The 12,500-nt window shown below is 40.1% G+C and overlaps 1 protein-coding gene across 1 annotated transcript in view; it reads left to right on the forward strand.

Moving 5' to 3' along the window:
- The window catches only part of LOC129773052 (zinc finger protein Xfin-like), a 173,188-nt gene that overhangs the window by 112,502 nt on the left and 48,186 nt on the right, over window positions 1–12,500 (forward strand). The window lies entirely within an intron of this gene.

Below are 12,500 nucleotides of genomic sequence, written 5' to 3' on the forward strand. Positions count from 1 at the left end.
AGAACCGATCACTATATTAGTTCTCTCCCGGTAAAAGGCGTTGTCGACGAGCATGCAGACATGTATCTGACCAAGCATCCTTCTCGCGTTATGGTGTTTGGATTGGTGGCTTCCGATGGCAACAAAATGAACCCGGTGTTCATTCCAGAAGGCGGCAAAGCGAACACGAAGGTCTACATCAGGATTTCAAGTAACTATGTTCTTCCATAGATCAGAGCTTCGTGCCACACCTCGAACCGCACTCAGAAGTGGTTGCAAGGACATCTTCCGTTCTGGGCGAAGGAAATGTGACTGCCCTGATCTTAATCCGAGGCCAGGGCCTGTTCCAAACGCCAACCGAGTAGAGCAAGCTTCAGACAAACATTGACCCGTACCTGGAGAGAAATGGATCCAGGCTACATTATTAAGACCTGAGGTCGTAATTATAGCAATTTGAGACTCGATCGATGATTAACATAGGTTAGGAATCAGAAACAACCTCCTGAATAAATGAAAAAAAAAACCGAAACTTTAGAGAATTTTTTCAATTCTGACGTCGCTTAATGGTGCAAACAATACGGTAGAAGAGAATTTGCGACGAAACTCGCGTTGTTTAACTCCTTCGAAACCGCACAAAGGGCAGCACCCATTCCAGCCTGCTGTCATTCCCTCATTTCCGGACGCCCCGATTTCACATTGTGTCGAATCGAGAAATTTGATTTCGCTACATATGACACTTATCCTCCGACCTCTGGCCAGGAGCTCGCAATCTTCGAGCATGTGGGCGCGGGCGAGGGAAAGAGCGTGACAAGTGTAATGCAATCACTCATTCGGCCTTGTGCTAGCTAGCTAGGCTAGGGTGCGCGCAACCAATTGTTCGCATGTGTTACGGATGATGATGACAATAAATGCTCATCCCTACGCGCGCGCTGCGGAAACAGCGTTGTTTTGCAGGGGTTGATTTCTGTTTGCTACTGTGACAGGAAGCGCTGGGCTCGATGGTGGAAGCAGAGGGGGAATTCATTTCCGAATTTACCCTCTTTCCACTGTGAGAGAGGCGTCTCGTTTTGCTTCCTTCTTCCTGAGGGAGGATGAGCTGTTATTATTATTATTACATAACTTCAAAATTCTTACAACAGCATGTGTGTAAGCCAGCAGTGTCCGGAGCGCCAGGATCTGCTCGCAGGGGTTAGGGAATCCCCTATGGAACGTGGCGTCGGAAGCGTCGTGTCTTTTCACTTGTCTAGGCGAATTAATCGCCACAGAGTGCGAGAAAGGGTCGACCGGGAAGGGCGTATAATTCATTTTCTATTGCTCGAAAATCTGTTCCGATTTTCACCAAAGCGGGGAAGAAGGAACGACCCACAGTATCAGGTGTATGATTTTCGGGTACACTTGTCGCGCCCTCCAGAGGAGTGGAAGCGATTGTGTTTATAGTTGTCACATGTGTCGCCTGGAGACATTGTACAGACGTCCAGGCCTAGCCGAACCGTTCTTGTAAGCTATAAATAATTAATTTTCTTGTTCTTCTACAGAATGATGGGTAGGGTTTGTGCGCGTTCGATGTTGGGAAGCGGCAGTTTTAAGTGTGCCTAACAAACATTAACTAACGGGCCAGAAGGGGTGTGAATCCGATCGAGAAGGAAACCGGTGAGGATCTCGCCATTATGGACAATCAACACAGGTTGTTTGTTTCCTCCCACTTGTGATATATTTTATGAAAATCGGAACATAATCGAGAAGAAAAAAGAAAACAGCTCATAAAATGATGAACAGCGAGAGAGAGAGATAAAAAGTGATGGTTCCTCACGTGTACCTGTTTTATATACCCAACTAGGACTAAAGGTATGATTCTCAAGGAGGAAAAGTAAGAGGATAAAGTGCGAAATAGAACAGGATGGTATTTATTTTTACTACCCCTCTTATTTCCTCGGCAAACCGGAGGAACGCACAAGGAAAAGATAATATTAGCATAAGTTCTCCCTTCGAATACCGGCCAGCAGAAGCACAAATGAACAGGTGAAAAACACTCGTGCCGATCCTGTCAAGCACTGTGATAATATCATAACGTTCTGTGAAGAGCACAGGCACAGAGCGAGCCTACGGTGCGACGCAGGATGGGCAGGATGTTCAAGAGGAACAACAAAGAAATCTTAAGAGGGTGTTTTATGGCGGCAGCGAGAAGCGAAAGACACTTGTTACTGTGATTCATATGCAAATTGTTGTTCTGTTTCTTCCTACAGTTCGAATTTGAGGTTACTGGCTGGAGGAGGCTACCTGTTGCACGGATTACCTGGCGACAAAGCCGATGCTAATGCGATCAGGTGATTGGGACTCTCGACTTCGGTGTGAGCAATTTCTTTAGAAGTTGCTAATTTGATCGATGAGGGTTGAGCTTGAATTCTAGGAGATGCAAAGTTTAAATCGGACTGGAAAGAGGAAGCAAATGATTCTCCAACCTGAAACGCATGATCATAAATCAATATGTAGAAAAATATTGGATCAATTGTCTTGGCAGCACTGTACTGTAAGATTAAATGGCTATGAGAAACACGCGACAGAAGTTAAACAACTGTCAAGTTGGTAAACAGAGCAGTTGTTATCCAATCGGCAAATACTGCTGCGTAATAATTATTTGACTTGAAAACATATTAAATTGATTTCTCAGATTTTAGTATTTCTCCAGTGTTAAACCCCTAAGCAGACGGTGGGGCTCGCAAACATAACAATGTCACATAATGTTTACCGTAGTGATTTGAAGCAGAAAATAATTGAATCGATTGAGGAGAGACATTTGTGAAAAGAATTGAGTGGAACTTCTGCAATACACAAGTCGGTAGTTTCTTGTTCGTTGAAGCTTCACAGGGATCGATTGAATCGACTACAAGGATATCCACGTCGAGAATGTATCGGTTAATCATACGTTGGTCCCAAAATGATTGTTCTGCATCAGGATCCGTACCCAAACGAAAATTAGGATTGAATGTATGCTCCAGAAGAAGAATTTAGCAGCAAAAAGGTAAGACTTCTCTTTGCGAAAAACCATTTGAGCTAGAATATTTAAAAATAGAAAACGGTGTTGTTCAGCGACAAATCCAAATTCAGTCTGTTTGATTGCGAATGTATAAAAAACGGCTTGGCTGATCATTTAGTATCAGCCTTAATCCGCTGTATTACAGAAATTAAGACTTATGTATTACAGCTTAAAGACTTGGACATTCTTCTCTGGGTAAGGTTTGAGATCTCGTCATTGCATTGATGGACTTATAAACATAATAATGTATAGAAAGATTATGGAAAATGTTATGCTACTCCATGCGGAAGATGAATCTGAAGGTATCAGAAAGATAATGGTTCACACACAGCACACTTGTAAAAATGTGAAATGATGCCCTCTAAACTTGAACCGTCGAGAAGAACGTATGTTTTATATTGAAATATTACCGAATTGGTTCAAGTACTCTCCGAAGGGAACAATTGACAATTTATTTGATTCCATGCCCCAAACGATATAAAGGTTATGCAACAAAATATTAACATATTCACCATAAATTAAATAACATCTTCCAATTGCTTAACTTTTGTCACTCTGAATATGAGCATTTTATAATATTTTTGCGTGCTCATAAAATGTGATAATAAAATAAGAAAATCGTTCCTGACTTCAACCTCAAATTATCTTCCATCTGGGTCAACGGTTACTGGAGAATATGATCGAAGGATTTTGAAGCATTTGCTGGCATAAATCTGTCGAATTTGATACGAATATTATAGTTCAGGACTGTGCTACATGCTATTTAGCCGAGACACAAGTCACTTATCTTGCGTCGCTTCTTGGTTCGAGAAAGCTACGGTTTGTTTTCTAAAGCCTGTGAATTCTCTTTTTGTTTATAATATTGAGGCAACAATTGAAGAACTATTACAACAATACGGCTTCAATCGAAGCGTAGAATTCCATTTCTCAAAATGAGCTAGAGTACACATTTCATTTGTTTTTGAATCGACGTAAAAAGTGTATTGAAGCTGGAGCAAATCATGAATATAACAAATTCAAAATAAATTGCAGTATGAATCTGCTGTTAGACGAATCTAGGCATCTCGCTGCATTTATTATGTTGCTATTATGTTTCAGTCATTTTCACATTTCAATCGAAGTAGTCTAGCCGGATTTTAGGTATAGTAATTTCAAAGTGACATTCTGTTGATCATAACCCGGCTTTCCGTAGCTTTGTTGTTGGGCTGTGAAAAGTGAAATAAGACGTCGTTTGCGCATCGGCGCTACGGACTTCCCAATATAATACGCTTTTGTGCGAATGCAACGAGCAGCAATCAATGTGCAACTCGTTGTACATATGCAAATCGGTGAACTGCGAACGAACAGAGCAAGAGAAACGTCAGCAGGGAGCCGGCGACAAGGAGGAAAGAAAATGAGAAGGCGCATATGTGCAACATCGCGCACACGGTTCGTGGAGAATTCGCGAGCAGCGATTTATACCGTTTCCGCCTGACTGTGTGGGGGTGGGATAGGCGCTGGCGGCGGCGGCCGTCGGAAATATCTGAAGCGACGGCCGCAATAGCCGTATCTTATGCTTTAGCCAACTGCCGGCACAGCTGAGGCAGTACAAAGAATGAATCCATCAATCCTTCTCCACCGAAACACAGGAGGCAAAATTCGTGAGCACAAAAATTAAACTTTTATCGGCACAATTGTTGCACCCCGTTCGATTGTCGTCGTCTTGGAACTTATTTCAATCTTGCGAGCACACCACGTAGTATACAACAACACAACAGGAGGAAATAGAAACCGCAGCCCAGACTGACGGGAGTGACTGAGAGCAGCAGCAAAAAAAATCTCATCAATCATAATTTATTATTCAAATTTATGTAGATTCTTTGAAGAAAGAAGAAAACCTCATCGGGGTGAGGAATGTCAGTCGAGTAGGCCGGTTCTGTGTGTGAATGCGATGTTTTGTAAGTGTAAACGGCGGGAACTGATTTTCACGCGCCGAGAATGGGGGTTAGGATGCAAAGATCACGTGGCGACTCGAATGTGTGTATTATCCCTTCCCGTCGCGTCACCAAAACGACAGCAGCGAGTGCACCCTGCAGGTAAAGGGTTTAGGCTCGGGAAAATTGAGTTTTATGGATGTGGGTAATCGATCATGGTTGCCCTGATAGGAATTAATGGACTTACCGCGAGATTAGTTTCAGCCTCGTCGTGTTGGATAATCCTGGAGTAGACTCGCGCTTCCAGAAGATGAAGGGTGTTCACCGGATAGTGTTCTTGTGCTTCACGCAGCAGGGAAACTATCAAATAGTTTTCTTCTGTTTATATGTCATTTTTACGCCTTGATATGGCTCTCACATAACGCACGACAGTCTCTGTTTTTTACTCAGAGCCAAACACTATCTTCACGCGACAAATCACTTACTGGCCTCTGTTCTTGCTCGCGAAAATATAAATATTTACACAAGTTATTTTTCCGGCTCTGTATCTACCGGTTCAGTGTTAGGGATTCACGTTATCGACACTTTCTCGTTGCTCAGCGTTGCACCAGGCCGCTGCTTGCAAGAAATACACACGCTACACGTGCGGTACTGTGTGATAAAACACCTTCACACGTTACTACCGCCTCGTGTTTTTCTTCCCCCTTAGGTGTTTCACCTCAACTTCCGTACACACTTGCAAATTACGGCGTTGAATTCTTCACCGTTACCGCTTTATACGTTTGTCTCACTGTCTCTTCGCTCCTTGTTGAGCTTTTGTGACTCTGCTGCCGCCCCTCAATACAACCACTGCTCTTTATGTTCGCGAATTCTACGATCTTTACTGGACCAACGAGCGGTGCGACCGTTGGGTCCCTGAAATCTCATCAATTCGCGGCCGCGCGACTTCCTTGTGTGTAGGTCTGCAGAAGATCGCTCGTACAGCGCTTTCCGGTCTTTTTTTTCTCTGTTTGCGTTTTGTTTAATTCCGGCTTCTCCCACAATAAAACCGGTTCTCGGTTACAGATGAATATGGTACTCGAGAAATGTTCACCGATCCCGGAACACTGCCACCATCGAATCGGCGGGGCAAGCAATGCGAACTAAAAACTTATATTTCCTGGAATCGCACTTCCAAACTGCACCAATACCAATATTCTGTTTGTGTTTTGTTGTTGAATTTTGCTTCCTTATCTTCACAGTTGCACCGTATTTGCACTACGCTGTTCTCTATTTGCTGTCACTGATCCTACAACGGGATCAACAATCGTACCACCTTTAGGCAATAAACAATGTACGCCGAAACATTTGAACTATCAACCAACCCACCAATGGAGTATTGTGTTGCTGAATTCTAAGTATACACGAACCACACGGAGAAGCGAATTTTGCCGTCATACATCGACGACACACCAGCGACTACTGAAACGAAGTTGTTTGCAAAGACCGGATCGTAGTGTTGTTGGAGTACGGTACGCGCGCGACAAGTGGATAACGTGCCTCTAGACTCAACGCGGACTCAACAAGCAGTGTGTAACGCTGGATGGTTGACTCTCCTTGCTACTGCTTGCTTTGACAGACACCACATCCCACTCTCTTCTGATTTTGTTTCGTTCGGTAAATCCGGCATTCATATTCGTGCTCGTTCTCTCTTTCTCTCTCCGTTGTGTTGCTCTTGTTCACGTAACTCCTTGCACTCAAATGGATGGATGGATGGAAGCGGAGAAACCTTTTCACTCTCCCGGCTGCTGTGCGTCATCCGGTGTGTGTGGTGTGTGGTGAAGCAAGTGTAAATGAAGAAAAGTAGCGATAAATTTCCGGAGAATGGAAGAAAGTTCTCACACCAACACCCGACATCGCCATCGGTGGCTACTAGCACACAACTCTCATCTTGGCACTGGCCGCGCTAATTGAGATTATGAGGATGCGGGTGAAATAGGGTTGGTCTATTCAGACTGCGTGTTGCTTCTTATGAAATGAATAATGTTCAATATCTAGTTGTTGGAGAAATTGTATCGGTTAGTTAGGGTTATTTAAAATAATATTCAAAAAACGAATATTCTTGAAGCATGTAACTATACTAGGATCATCAGTATTAAAAATAATTACGATGATCGCAATAAATATAACATTAACTATGTCTTGTTGTTAGGCTTAAAAGTTTTTTTACCAGTCTTCAAAGGTAAAAGAAAGCAATTCACAACTGTTGAATCGAATGAATCTCGATTAATGACGAAAAAACGATGGGTAGTTGAAGCTCCAGATGGCATGCTTAGAGAAAAGTATCATCGTCATTAGTCAGTTGATAACAAATTGCTTTCAGCATCAAATCCTGCATTCATATCGCTTGTTTTTTCCTCAACAATTGTAGTAAACGACTTAACTAAGTGTCGTTCATAAACAGTAAGTCGTATAAATGCAATATTTAACTTCAAGTGTTTAGATTCAAAGTTTTAATGAACATGTACCAGGTTCGGTGTTAACATTCATGATCTGGATATCAGATTCAGCTCACACTGCGATATTGTGCTATAGTTTACGTAATCCATCTTCCAGATTTAATTTTGTATACAGTTTTATGATATGGAATTTGTATATTTCTTGTATCAATTTTTTGTCTCGCTATAGAAGAACTGTAGATAATGTTTTTCGTATATTGAATCGAATCAATATCCCACAAAAACCTTTCAATAGATAATCATAGTTCAGTTACATATTCATAAGTTTCGTTGTAGATCGTAGATTCCACATTTCTAATATGATGATTTGTTCCGTCGTTGTTCATGACGATTTTTGAAATTTCTTTAATAAATGACTCAATGCAAAATATTCATCAGTGGGCTTTTTTTCAAATTTTCATGTAAAATGATCCTAGCTAGTGTGTTAATGTCAATTTCTGTTTAGTTTTTGTATAATATACTGTCGATTTGTAATTGATTCACTAGCTGTCCTGGAAAACTTTGTCACGCCCAACATTTGTTTTTTGTTATCAATACCTTCAAACATTCACGTTTTCTTACTATGAGCAAGTTCATGGGTCCAATCGCAGAACTGTTCATTGATTGATCTTCTAATCGACCCCGTTGAATTTACCTTTTACTATAAAATTCCAAGTATTTCTAAAAAAAACTCATCATATTAAAACATATCATATTATAATATCAGATTATTTTCAGACACATGTTTCTCCGTTACATGGAATAAATGTTTTATACAGAAAATATGATAGCATAAAGACAGCCTTAAATCGGACAATTCCTTCCTTGAGTTTTGCTCTTATCAACACATTCGGCGATACTTTTTTATTGGTATAGATAGAAGAAGATATAGGAGTGTGTTTCATCACATTAAAATCCATTTCCAGTTTCGAACAAAGATCAATTTCGCTAGCGCAAACATCAAATGGACTAATAGCACTTGTCACTATGTTCACATGCCAAATTTGGTTTCATTTGCTTGGTTATTTCTCGAGTAATGTAGAAATTTGTGTTTCATTTGTATGGCAGCCCCCCCTTAGAATGGGGAGAGGGGTCTCAAACTATCACGAAAACCTTCCCCGGCTCCAAAACCTCCTACATACCAATTTTTATGTTGATCGGTTCAGTAGTTTCCGAGTCCACAACAGACAGAAATCCATTTTTATATATATATAGATTTCCATCTAGGATTCCAGCGGATGACGGGCGCCATTTCATTATTTTTAATTCATTGTCATTACTTCTTTATTTTTAAATTTTTAGTTCCTTATTTTCTCATTCATAATTTTTTTTATTCCTTCCCGACTTCACGATTGAAGAGTATGGTCGATTATCAACGATTAATATATGCCCGCTTCGATGGATGTTCGAGGAATTCTCTCGGTTACCTTTTCAGGTTTCCCGAAAATTGGAGATCAATAAAAAAGGTTTCCGCGATTGGAGATCAATAATGAATACGTGCGATGAGTAGTGATATATATATTTCCGATTTCATTGGTTTTACATGTTTTTTCTCGGTTACCTTCTCAGGTTTCTCAAAGTTAACTCTAAGCCGTAGCGATTGAATTTGATAAAAGTACGTGCGATAAATGATAGAATATATAACCGGTTCAATTGATTTGCAGGTCATCCTTCTCAGGATACCTAAAGATAATCTCTGTTGCTTGCTGTGACACATGAGATTCTCGGATTTTCGTCGAATGGTTGATAGTTAGCGTTTACATAATTACATCACTTGCCTCAGTGAATCCTGATTCTTAACCCTTCCCACTAACAATTATCCTCCCATGATAAACGCTAGGGAACCACGCTGTAGAGACGACCCTTCTGGCCTTCGGGCGGCGAATATTATACTAACATTCCTTTCCTTCCCCTGGTGACTGTAAGGACGTGACCGGCGTCGTTATTGACCATTTAAAGCTCGAATCACCGAAAATGGCACAACGAGAATGATTTGCTAGGCCCAAGTATCATTCTGTGTGTTCTTTGTGAAATTTGGTTGGTCCAGGTCAATCACGGAGAGCAACTACGAAGTGTACGTTCTACCCAAGCTCAAGCTCAAATAAGACGTATAAATGCAATACTGATTACGTTCCTGATTCAATTGGCGTTGCTGTTATGAAAAGGCGCTGTTGTGACCGTGCCAGTGGGAATAGAACCTGGGGTGTTGCTCTCATTTTGCTTCAATTATTTTCTATATAGCGCCGTTGGTTTTCTTTCGAAAATCGTCAAATCAGCAAAAATATGAAGTGACCGTTATTCAATATGTACCCGTCATTTATGAGGACAGTGACAAAGATTGATGTACGACACGTGTAATATACATGTTTATAACAATAAAAAAATGTATAAGTGCTTTTTTTTAACCGAATAATCTTTCCTAGAGAGCTTTCATTTTTCCCACCGCGCTACATCATAATACTGACACCTATGAAATTAACGAACCATCTAAGTATAATGTACAAAAAAAATCATATATTTTAAAATGGACTTTGTACCGCGCCATGCTCTAAGAGTACTGAAAAAAAAATCAAACAAATACGGAAAACCAGAATAGTGCTATCAAATACACTACCGTACTATTAATGTCGGCTAGAACAAACATTATTAAAATTTGAGAATGAGGTACTTTAAGTACAAGTTTTTTCTAGCCTTGACTAAGTCCAATGATATCAAAATTTCTCGCCGACTTTCAATCTGGGATCAAAATTTGGGTCCCAGACTCGATGTTTATGAAATTATCCAATTAGAGGCGAAAATATCCAATTATTTGTGTCACATTACAGGTCTGCTCAATTAGCTAGATGTCGAAACGAAATAGAGGTAATTTACTGTCTAATTAAAATCATGATCGTGAAACATTAGAAAATAATGCTGCTGCTTTCAAATTTTACGACTAAGGTTCCGATATCGTATGGGAATTTCAATAACATTTTCATTATGAATAATGACTATATCTCAAGAACGGTTAGTCGTAGGATAAAACTTTATACATAGTTTTTCATGTAGAATCGCATGAAGATAAACATAACATTTTTTATGTTACTTTTCTTAAATTGTTAGGATTTTACAAAGTTACAATTTTTGAAAATATATATCTCAATTTTGGAGAGTTTACCATGGCACTACTTTATATACAAACAAATATTGTTGGGGTTTTTTTTGAGATATAAAAGTTTTAAATACTAAATTCAATTTATGAGTTTTTTTAACAGTGTATTCAGAACGATACTTTTCCTAAATAGTTCATTGATTCTTCAACAACTTTGTCCAACATTTTATTTCAATCAGACACTTGAATTTTACGTTATATTTTTTTGGAAAAAATCAGTCGTAATTTAAATTGGTCATATCATAATGAAAATTGTGACTTTGGGTAGCATTCATCATGTGTACCAAATTTCAATAAAATCAAAGATGATTGCTTCACAATTTTCTGTTTTTCGTCGGATTTGGCATAGAATTGCTCTATGGTCAAATCAAGACGTATGACCATCAACGGACTGAGATAAAAAGTCTCAGGTAACACACCCTATCAAGCCACTTGTAGAGTGTGCCATGCTACGCGATTGAGGGAACGACTTGAGAGGCTGAGATGAACGTGCACGAATAAGTGATGTGATGAACGCGGTTTGGGTAGGAGTGGCTGGTGGGGAGCCAAAGCCGATCGCGATCGCGTGTAGTATCAGAGAGAAAAAGAGTGTCTGTATGTATGCGATGCATGTTTTTCCTCGCCTTTGTTGTATGTTGGAATAGGTTACGCTTCCCAAAAGTGAGTGTGCGACGCAATCGGGTGAGTGTGGTGTTTACATGGCTGTAGGAAAAAGAAATAAAATTGTGTCTATGGAGAGTGCAGCGCATGTGGATGCTTACTCCTTACTTTTTCGGTCCAAAACTGCGTAATAACTAATTAAAAGGATTGCGAAATGGTGCAGGTCGATTATGCCATCTCAGCAAGCGAGGCGCGCGCGGTGCGATGTTTGCTGCTGATGTTGGTGATGTTGTTGAGGGGTGGTTGCATGATGCGTTATGGTGGCATACTTTTGTTTTCGTTTGCCGCTTCTTTCTCTTTTTTTTTGTCTCCCGTGTGCTTTCGGGTTGCTCATTTTTTCTGTTTGTCTTTGGGGGCTGTAGCTTGTAGCACGCACAATAATAACCTGCTTTGGGGGCCTGGTTCGATTACGGGTTCACATAGCGAAAAAAAAACTCGTACTGATTCTCGTAACAATGATCGAGAATTGTTGTGTGCCTGTTGTGTAGTTTTATGTAAGCATGATTAGATCCAGTATTATGCGTTCTTTTTGTTGCGTTATTAAACACCCAAGTGTGTTCGATAGAATGTGCAATCACTCGTGGGTAAGCATTGCAATTTGAACCAATTTTGGAAAAGAGGAAAAGAGAGAACGATTAAAGGAAAAAAGAAGAGCAGAATGGAAGAAGAGAAGGAGGAATGAAAAAAAAAGAGAGAAGGAATAGGAGACAATAGAAGACGGAGATACGGAAAGATGTACAGAAGAAAAAATGAAAATAGAGGGAAAGCTAAAAAAATTCAGAACAATAAGTTGAAAAGATGGAGAGAAGGAAGGCTGGAAAGATGTGGAGAAGGAAAACTGGACAGAAGGAAAGCTGGAGAGATGGAGAAGAACAAGGAAAGCTGGAAAGATGAAGAAGAACAAGGAAAGCTGGAAAGATGAAGAAAAAAAGGAAAGTTGGAAAGATGAAGAAGAAGAAGGAAAGTTGAAAAGATGAAGAAGAAGAAGGAAAGTTGGAAAGATGAAGAAGAAGAAGGAAAGTTGGAAAGATGAAGAAGAAGAAGGAAAGTTGGAAAGATGAAGAAAAAGAAGGAAAGTTGGAAAGATGAAGAAGAAGAAGGAAAGTTGGAAAGATGAAGAAGAAGAAGGAAAGTTGGAAAGATGAAGAAGAAGAAGGAAAGTTGGAAAGATTAAGAAGAAGAAGGTAAGTTGGAAAGATGAAGAAGAAGAAGTAAAGTTGGAAAGATTAAGAAGAAGAAGTAAAGTTGGAAAGATGAAGAAGAAGAAGGAAAGTTGGAAAGATGAA

The sequence above is a fragment of the Toxorhynchites rutilus genome, chromosome 3 (genome assembly GCF_029784135.1).
Source record: "Toxorhynchites rutilus septentrionalis strain SRP chromosome 3, ASM2978413v1, whole genome shotgun sequence".
Taxonomy (NCBI): domain Eukaryota; kingdom Metazoa; phylum Arthropoda; class Insecta; order Diptera; family Culicidae; genus Toxorhynchites; species Toxorhynchites rutilus.